At 43.6% G+C, this 7,420-nt stretch overlaps 1 non-coding gene across 1 annotated transcript; it reads right to left on the bottom strand.

Moving 5' to 3' along the window:
- Positions 1 to 2,351: 2,351 nt before the first annotated feature.
- LOC130128102 (U1 spliceosomal RNA) lies at positions 2,352 to 2,514 on the bottom strand. Its single transcript, XR_008811875.1, has one exon. It is a non-coding gene; the product is annotated as a U1 spliceosomal RNA (small nuclear RNA).
- Between the last annotated feature and the right edge of the window lie 4,906 nt (positions 2,515 to 7,420).

Genomic DNA, 7,420 nt, shown 5'->3' on the forward strand with positions numbered 1-7,420 from the left:
CTACCCTCAATCATGAACAAGACCCAAAGATACTTGAACGCCTTCACTTGAGGCAAAAACTCATCCCCAACCCGGAGGGAGCAATCCACCATATTCCAGTAGAGAACCATGGCCTCAGACTTGGAGGTGCTGACTCTCATCCCTGACTACCCAGCTTTATTATATGAAAATAAAGACAGGGTTTGGGTTAGACCAAAATGGTTGCATAGCAAACATTTTCTTTTTGGAAAGTGTAAGTTCATATTAGACTTGGTCACATGCGTGTGAGGGTCCGCCTAGGAGGCTGTGCATCCACAGACTGACAGGCAAAAAAATTTATTAGGTAGATTTTTGAAATTTGAGCGCTGCATATTAACAACTTTATTTTTTGATATTTCCCATTCAATGAACTTGGGTGCTGTGGAAAAGTCTTATAATGTCAGGAAAAAATGTGTTTTTCTGTTCTTGTGTGTCTATCTGTCCATTGCTAATCTCACATCTGACATACTACTGGGCCAGTCAGCCTAATAATTTCGTACACAGTCATGGCTCTATGATCAAGGAACTTTCATGGTGATTCAAAACCTTTGAAAAACCTGTTTTATAACTCAATTGAGTGCTAGCTCATCGACTGGGTTTTCGTCTAAGTCTGAGCACCAGAGAAGTGGGGATATGCAGGCAGTGCTGCTGTATTTTCCCTTCTCCTAGTAAGCAAAAAAAGGGATGGTTTGACACCAAGTTTGAACACCGGAAAAGGAGATACACCTGGCGGGGATCTGCACTCTACTGAGTGCACTCTTCTAGTTTTGATCTTGACTTTACCTTTTCCGATAATTGTGACCCCCTTCAGCAGTTCACACTCACACCCTGACACACTACTATCTGACAACTCTCTCTCTCTCTCTCTCTCTCTCTCTCTCTCTCTCTCTCTCTCTCTCTCTCTCTCTCTCTCTCTCTCTCTCTCTCTCTCTCTCTCTCTCTCTCTCTCTCTCTCTCTCTCTCTCTCTCTCTCTCTCTCGCTCTTGCTCTCGCTCTCTCGCACACACACACCCATCATCTTCTTTCTTTGCCCCAAATTTTATTGAGCATTACACTCGCTCCCTTATACACTGCTAAGTACATCTGCAACTCACACATTCACACAAAAAACCTCTAATTTATTTTCATCTTCCTTCTCTTCCCACATTTTATTGACAGTTACAATTGGATGTGAGACTTGCAGCTCCACTCAGGTGTAAAAGCAGTCTTAACAAGCTCGGCTATAATTTGCCTGTGCGCATGTGTGTGTGTGTAAGTCTCCTCCAGTTAAATCACAAACAGAAGGTGTTCTTCTGGTTACAGGCATTTATTTTGCGAATTCATGCTGTCAAACATGCCGTAAGAACTAGATAAAACACACAAAATCAAAAAATGAATCTAGTGCAATACAGAGTGTGCTCAGAGAATAACCATTAAAACTTAACTCACAAGCACAACAAATAACTTGCATAATCTGTCAACTTTGAAGGCTGTGAGTTGTTATACTTACAAATAATTAGCTTGCTGGACATTCACCGAAACTCAAGTGGGCTATCACGTTGCTATCATGTGAACTCCGCTAGCATATTATCCATTAGCTAGCCCGTTAGCATTCAATAGCTATAAACATAATGCAGAGACGTACAGATAACTTTGCATACTTTATTGATGTGTTATCTCAAGGGGATACGAAAGGAACTTCAGGCTGTTATTGGGACTTCACTTAGTCCCAATCTTATTATTACAACTAATGTTAACTTAAACATCATCCTCTGTTGAACCGGACAGGTGCGTTCTCTCTAGCGGTGCTTCGTAGTGTGCAACTAATAATGACTCAGATCCACTATATCACAAAAGCATTGGTTCTGCTATGGAAATATTAGACAGGTCCTTTTTAACATATATTCGTATGGGCATCCGGATAGCGTAGCGGTCTATTCCATTGCCTACCAACACAGGGATCTTCGGTTCGAATCCCCATCGGGTGTCTCTACAGACACAATTGGCCGTGTCTGCGGGAGGGAAGCCTGATGTGGGTATGTGTCCTGGTCGCTGCACTAGCGCCTCCTCTGGTGGGTCGGGACGCCTGTTCAGGGCGGAGGGGGAACCGGGTTGGAATAGTATGATCATCCCATGTGCTACGTCTCCCTGGTGAAACTCCTCATTGTCAGGTGAGAAGAAGCGGCTAGCGACTCCACATGTATGGGAGGAGCACCTGACGGAAACCCACGCAGACATGGGAAGTACATGCAAACTCCACACAGAAAGGACCTGGGAGGGCCTGGGGTTCGAACCCAGGGCTTTCTTTCAATGAAGAAAGAGTGCTAACCACTGGACCACCGTGCCGCCCAAAACAGGGGAGAGCACGAACGCAGTCCCCCTCTAACAGAAATAATGCAATCGAGATTCCACATTTGGGGAATTTGCAGGGGTCAGCAAAATCGGAGTGCAGTGGTCAAGCCTCGCCCTGGGTGAACCACCTTCTTGATCATGATGTCGCCCGTGCCAGGTAAGTATCCTGGCCCGGGATATTAAATTAACTTAAACTGTATAACTGACTGATGGCAAGTGTGTGTGTGCACGCAAGCGTCTGTGTATGTGTCAAGAGTGAATGAATGGTTTTCATTCCTTCCTTGTCAAGTCAGATCAGCGTTGACATTAACATATGCTAAAGCAGGCAGCTGAAATAGAGAGGAGAGACTATCTGTCTTTTTATTCTCTCTCTCAACATCATTTTGTCTTTTCTCGCCGTCTCTTCACTTCCCTCACTCCATGAAAGCAGTGACTGTGGTTAAAGGCATGAATTGGATGGCTCCATTCAAGCCAGCTTGCAGCCTTGAGGCACAAAGCCAAAGAAGATGGTGAATAACAGTTTAGAGAGAGCAGCTCTGTTTAATGTGGCGCTCACAGGGAAATGACACACACTCTGCTGAAACTCAAGTTCAAGTTCAAGTTGTTTTATTTGTCAAATGTACAACAATACAGCGTGGCAGGCATTGCTGGCAATGGAATACTTAGGGATCAGTTCAACCTTAAAAAAGCTAAATAAAATGACAAACGTTAAACTGAATCAAAAAAATTGACAAAAAATATAAAATTATGAAATTACTGTATTAACAGACCCATAAGGATAAACCAATAAGTATACCAATAAGAATAAACCAATATTAATAGACCAATAAGAAGACATGATTTAGCTCAAATAGCAGAAAATAGACTAAAAGTAAGCTAAAATTCAGTGTATACAGGCCGGAGTAGAATAAAATTAAGACACACATTAAATCTAAAATTAACAGTAGAAAGTAACTATATACCGAGGTAGGTAGTTGTAATAAATATAGTAAATATATCTATACATAGTGTGGGAGTGGTATGGCTGAACGTGAACAGTGCTGAGTAAAGTGAAGTGTGTGCATTTTACGGGAGAGAGAGAGTGGTGTGTGTGTGTGTGTGTGTGTGTGTGTGTGTGTGTGTGTGTGTGTGTGTGTGTGTGTGTGTGTGTGTGTGTGTTAGTCCAGAGGGTTAGTGCACATATTAGGGCGTACCGTTACGGAGCGGATAAAAGCACCAAATTTTGCATGAGGCTTCTCTAGGACCAACTAAAGGATTTTAGGGTAGGAGCCCGACAAAAATATTGAAAATACCTATACAGAACACAGAAGTTGTTCTTGTATTCAACAAAATATTTTTTCTGAGTCATAAAGAGGACATTGGTGATAAATTGTTATTTATTGCACACAAAAGAAGTTGAAACTGATTTTTAATTGTCCCCTGATTATTAACCCCCCCAATGATGTGTAAAATGGAGTACAAAGACACCTGGTGCCTGTACATCTTCCATATAGCCCTGCACACAATAGGCGGAAATTCAAAAAAAGTGAGACAAATGCCTTGTTCATCATGGAGAGTGTTATCTCTTTAATTTTTGTTTTAGATTTTAGCATCAAGTTGTTCAAATATACAAATACTGTTTCACTATACATTCAGACCACCAGATGGCGCTACACAAAATAAGCTCAACTGTCAAAATGAGTTTCCCTCCATAACTCATCACATATCAGCATTGTCTCAATGCAACACAGTCTCACACAGAGCTGCAACCAAACAAGTGAAATTCAGGTAAAAATCACAATAATAATCAATGAAAATGTGCTGTATGTTGCTAAATGAGCATATGGAAGTAAAGATGATTAGCTAAGCTATCTCCATTAAACAGCTAATGCTAGCACATAGGTCTGTTTTTTAGCTAGCAACTAGCTAGGGCTTGTCAAAAATGTTAGCTGGTGCAATCTGGAATAGTTGTTGTGTTGTTGTTGTTGTGTGGCCCAGAGTTGTGTGGCCCAGAGTTGGCAAAATTGCTAAGGGAATTTGAAGATGGATATCTCAAAGAAGATAATGAAGAGAACTTCCAGCACCACGAGCAGGGTCTTGCAATGCAGAAGACCTTTCAGAGACAAGTCAAAAGTCTATCTGAAACCATGAAAAGAATGGGAAATCCTTTCTTGGATGATTTCAAAGATCTTGTGACTCTTGACAGCCGGAACTGCACAGATAAATCCGTCGTGAATACAGTACTCATCTTGGAAGAGACAGGAAAGAGACAATATCAGGAGTCTGTCAAGAAGGTGCTTGAAGAACGGATACGCTCCATCCATGATCCAATCAAGAGGAATGCCTTGGCACTCTTCAGGCAACCTCGACGCAAGACAATGGCGAAACATGGGAAAAAGATCAAACTGCTTCAGAACAACGTGGCACTCTTTGGCCAGCTATATATAGCTATGCAAAACCGTGAGAGTAACTTGGATGAATTCTTCGCACATGAGGTACAGTCCTTCCCTCCTTCCCTCTCAGACTTTGGGAAACTTCATCTGACCGGCACCAAATCTGACCTGCTGCAATGTCTTGAGCACCCAGGGCAACCAGAGCCACCCTCAACCTATGACTGCAAAGTCCTTGATGGAGCAGTCATTGTCCACTGCCTGCCCACTGTGAGAGTGACCACATTTGATACCTATGCAGATGAGGTTTTCATCCCTTACTTACAGAAGCAGCTACATAATACCAAGCGGCTGGATGTTGTATGGGACACATACATCCCAGACAGTTTGAAGGAGTCCACCCGCGAAAAGAGAGGACAAGGTGTTTGCAGAAAAGTGTCAGGCCCGACAAAGCTGCCCGGAAATTGGATGGATTTTCTCCGTGATCCAAGCAATAAGAAGGAGCTGTTTGACTTTTTGACATCCAAGATTGAACTGTTCAGCTGGCCACAAACCAAAGCTTTGCATGTCACATCAGGGCAAGCTGTGTCGTCTTTTGGTTCCAGTAGCACAATGAACTCTTGCAATCATGAGGAGGCTGACACTAGGGTTGTGGTCCATGTACAACATGCACTGGAGCATGGAGCAAAAACTGTCCTTGTGCGCACTGTGGACACTGATGTCATCGTCATCCTTGCAGGCTTGTTTCATGATTTACTGGTAATTCAACCCCTAACTGACATCTGGGTGGCTTTTGGGATGGGCAAAAAGGTACAGATTTTATCACATCAACAGCATGTGCAAAAGCCTAGGGGAACCTAAATCCAGAGTTCTGCCTATGTTTCATGTGTATTCCGGCTGTGACACTACATCTGCCTTCAATGGAAAAGGTAAAAAGTCAGCTTGGCGGGCCTGGCAAGCCTATGATGCTGCCACAGAAACATTCATCGACCTGGCAAAGCATCCCTTCCAGCAACTAAACGTAGATAGCCAGCAGTTTCATCATTGTATTCATCATTGCATTAAATGTGTTGTTGATAATGCTTAATGTTTGGGGACTTTATTTCTGTAAAAGTTGGCCAGCTTTATCACATTTGGAAGTGATTTGATGATTTTATGATGCATATTGTCTGAAAAATACTAGGCGGATTTTCAGATACTTCATTGACATTGACAGTGTTGCAATTTGATATTTTAAATTGAGATTTTCCAGGGGCTCCTACCCTAAAATCCAATAACTGACCCTAAGGAACCATCCTACCAAAAATGGCGCTTTTATCCGCTCCGTAACGATCATTTCACTAAGCCACCGGATTATGTGTGTGTGTGTGTGTTTGTGGTCAAGTGTCCAATGTCTGTGTGTTCAGGAGTCGTATGGCTTGTGGGAAAAAGATGCTGTCCTTAAGCCTGTTGGTTCGGGCCTGAATGCTCTGGTACCGTTTGCCAGATGATGACAGAGTAAAAGATTTTTGGCTGGGTTGGCTGCTGTCCCCAATTATCCACTGGGCTTACTTTCTGCACCTCTGGGTGTAGAGGTCCGGCATGGCTAGTAGTTCAGCCCTGGTGATGTGCTGCGCTGTTTTCACCACCCTCTGTAGGGCCTTGCAGTCAAAGGTAGTGCAGCTGCCATAATAGGCGATGGTGTAGCCAGTCAGGATAGTCTTGATGGTGCATCTGTCAAAGTTGCAGAGTATCCTGGAGTTCATGACAAATTTCTTCAGCTTGCTGAGGGAGATGTTGTCATCTCCCTGCATTGACGACGATGTCCATGTGGTATGACCAGGTCAGGTCCTTGCTGATGTTCACCCCGAGCAACCTGAAGCTGCTGACTCTCTCCTCTGCTGTCCTGCTGATGTGGATGGGGGTTTGTCCACCTGCAGCTTCCTGAAGGCCACTATCAGCTCCTTAGTTTTGGTGATGTTGAGATGGAGGTTGTTGTGCTAAATCACCAGCCAAAATAAAAGCAGCCTCTGGTTGTGCAGTTTCGTGCTGGTTGATAACTCCATGCAGCTCATCAAACTCTCTCTGGATGTGTTAATTGGTGTCTGATAAGATGCTCCAAATTAGGAGAACATCCACTGGAAATAGTGTCCACATTCAAGCGCCACATGTCACTGACCATGAAGCAGACACCTACCCCTCTGCTCTTCCCTGACTCCTTTGTTCAAGCTAGCCGGTGAATAGAAACTTCCGCAGGGACAATGGCGGAGTAAGGAATTGTATTCAGCCAAATCTCAGTGAAAGCCATGACATTACAGTTCTTAATGTCCTGTTGGAAAGCCATCCTGCTCCTAAACTCATCCAGTTTATTGTCCAGAGACTGGACATTCGCTTGAAGAAGGCTTGGGAGAGGAGGCTAGTTTTCACGTCACCTCAGCCTGACCAGGACTCCTGCCCGTTTCCCCCCTTTCTTTGCCGGCGGCGCTTCCCAGGTCTTGTTTCGATGGAAAGTCTGTGATCACTGTTGTTGTTGTTCTCGATGTAAAATGTGAATCTATCGTGTTCCTAATGTCCAATAGTGTTTGCCTGTCATAGCTAATGAGAACCAGAGTAGATTTAACAAAAGCACTCAACAAGACCAGCAAGAAGACATTAAAAAAATGCTAATTTGAGGAAGAGCCAGGCGCACGGCAACCATCTTCAATGGCACCAGGTGCTGGAAG

The sequence above is a fragment of the Lampris incognitus genome, chromosome 17 (genome assembly GCF_029633865.1).
Source record: "Lampris incognitus isolate fLamInc1 chromosome 17, fLamInc1.hap2, whole genome shotgun sequence".
In the NCBI taxonomy this organism is placed as follows: domain Eukaryota; kingdom Metazoa; phylum Chordata; class Actinopteri; order Lampriformes; family Lampridae; genus Lampris; species Lampris incognitus.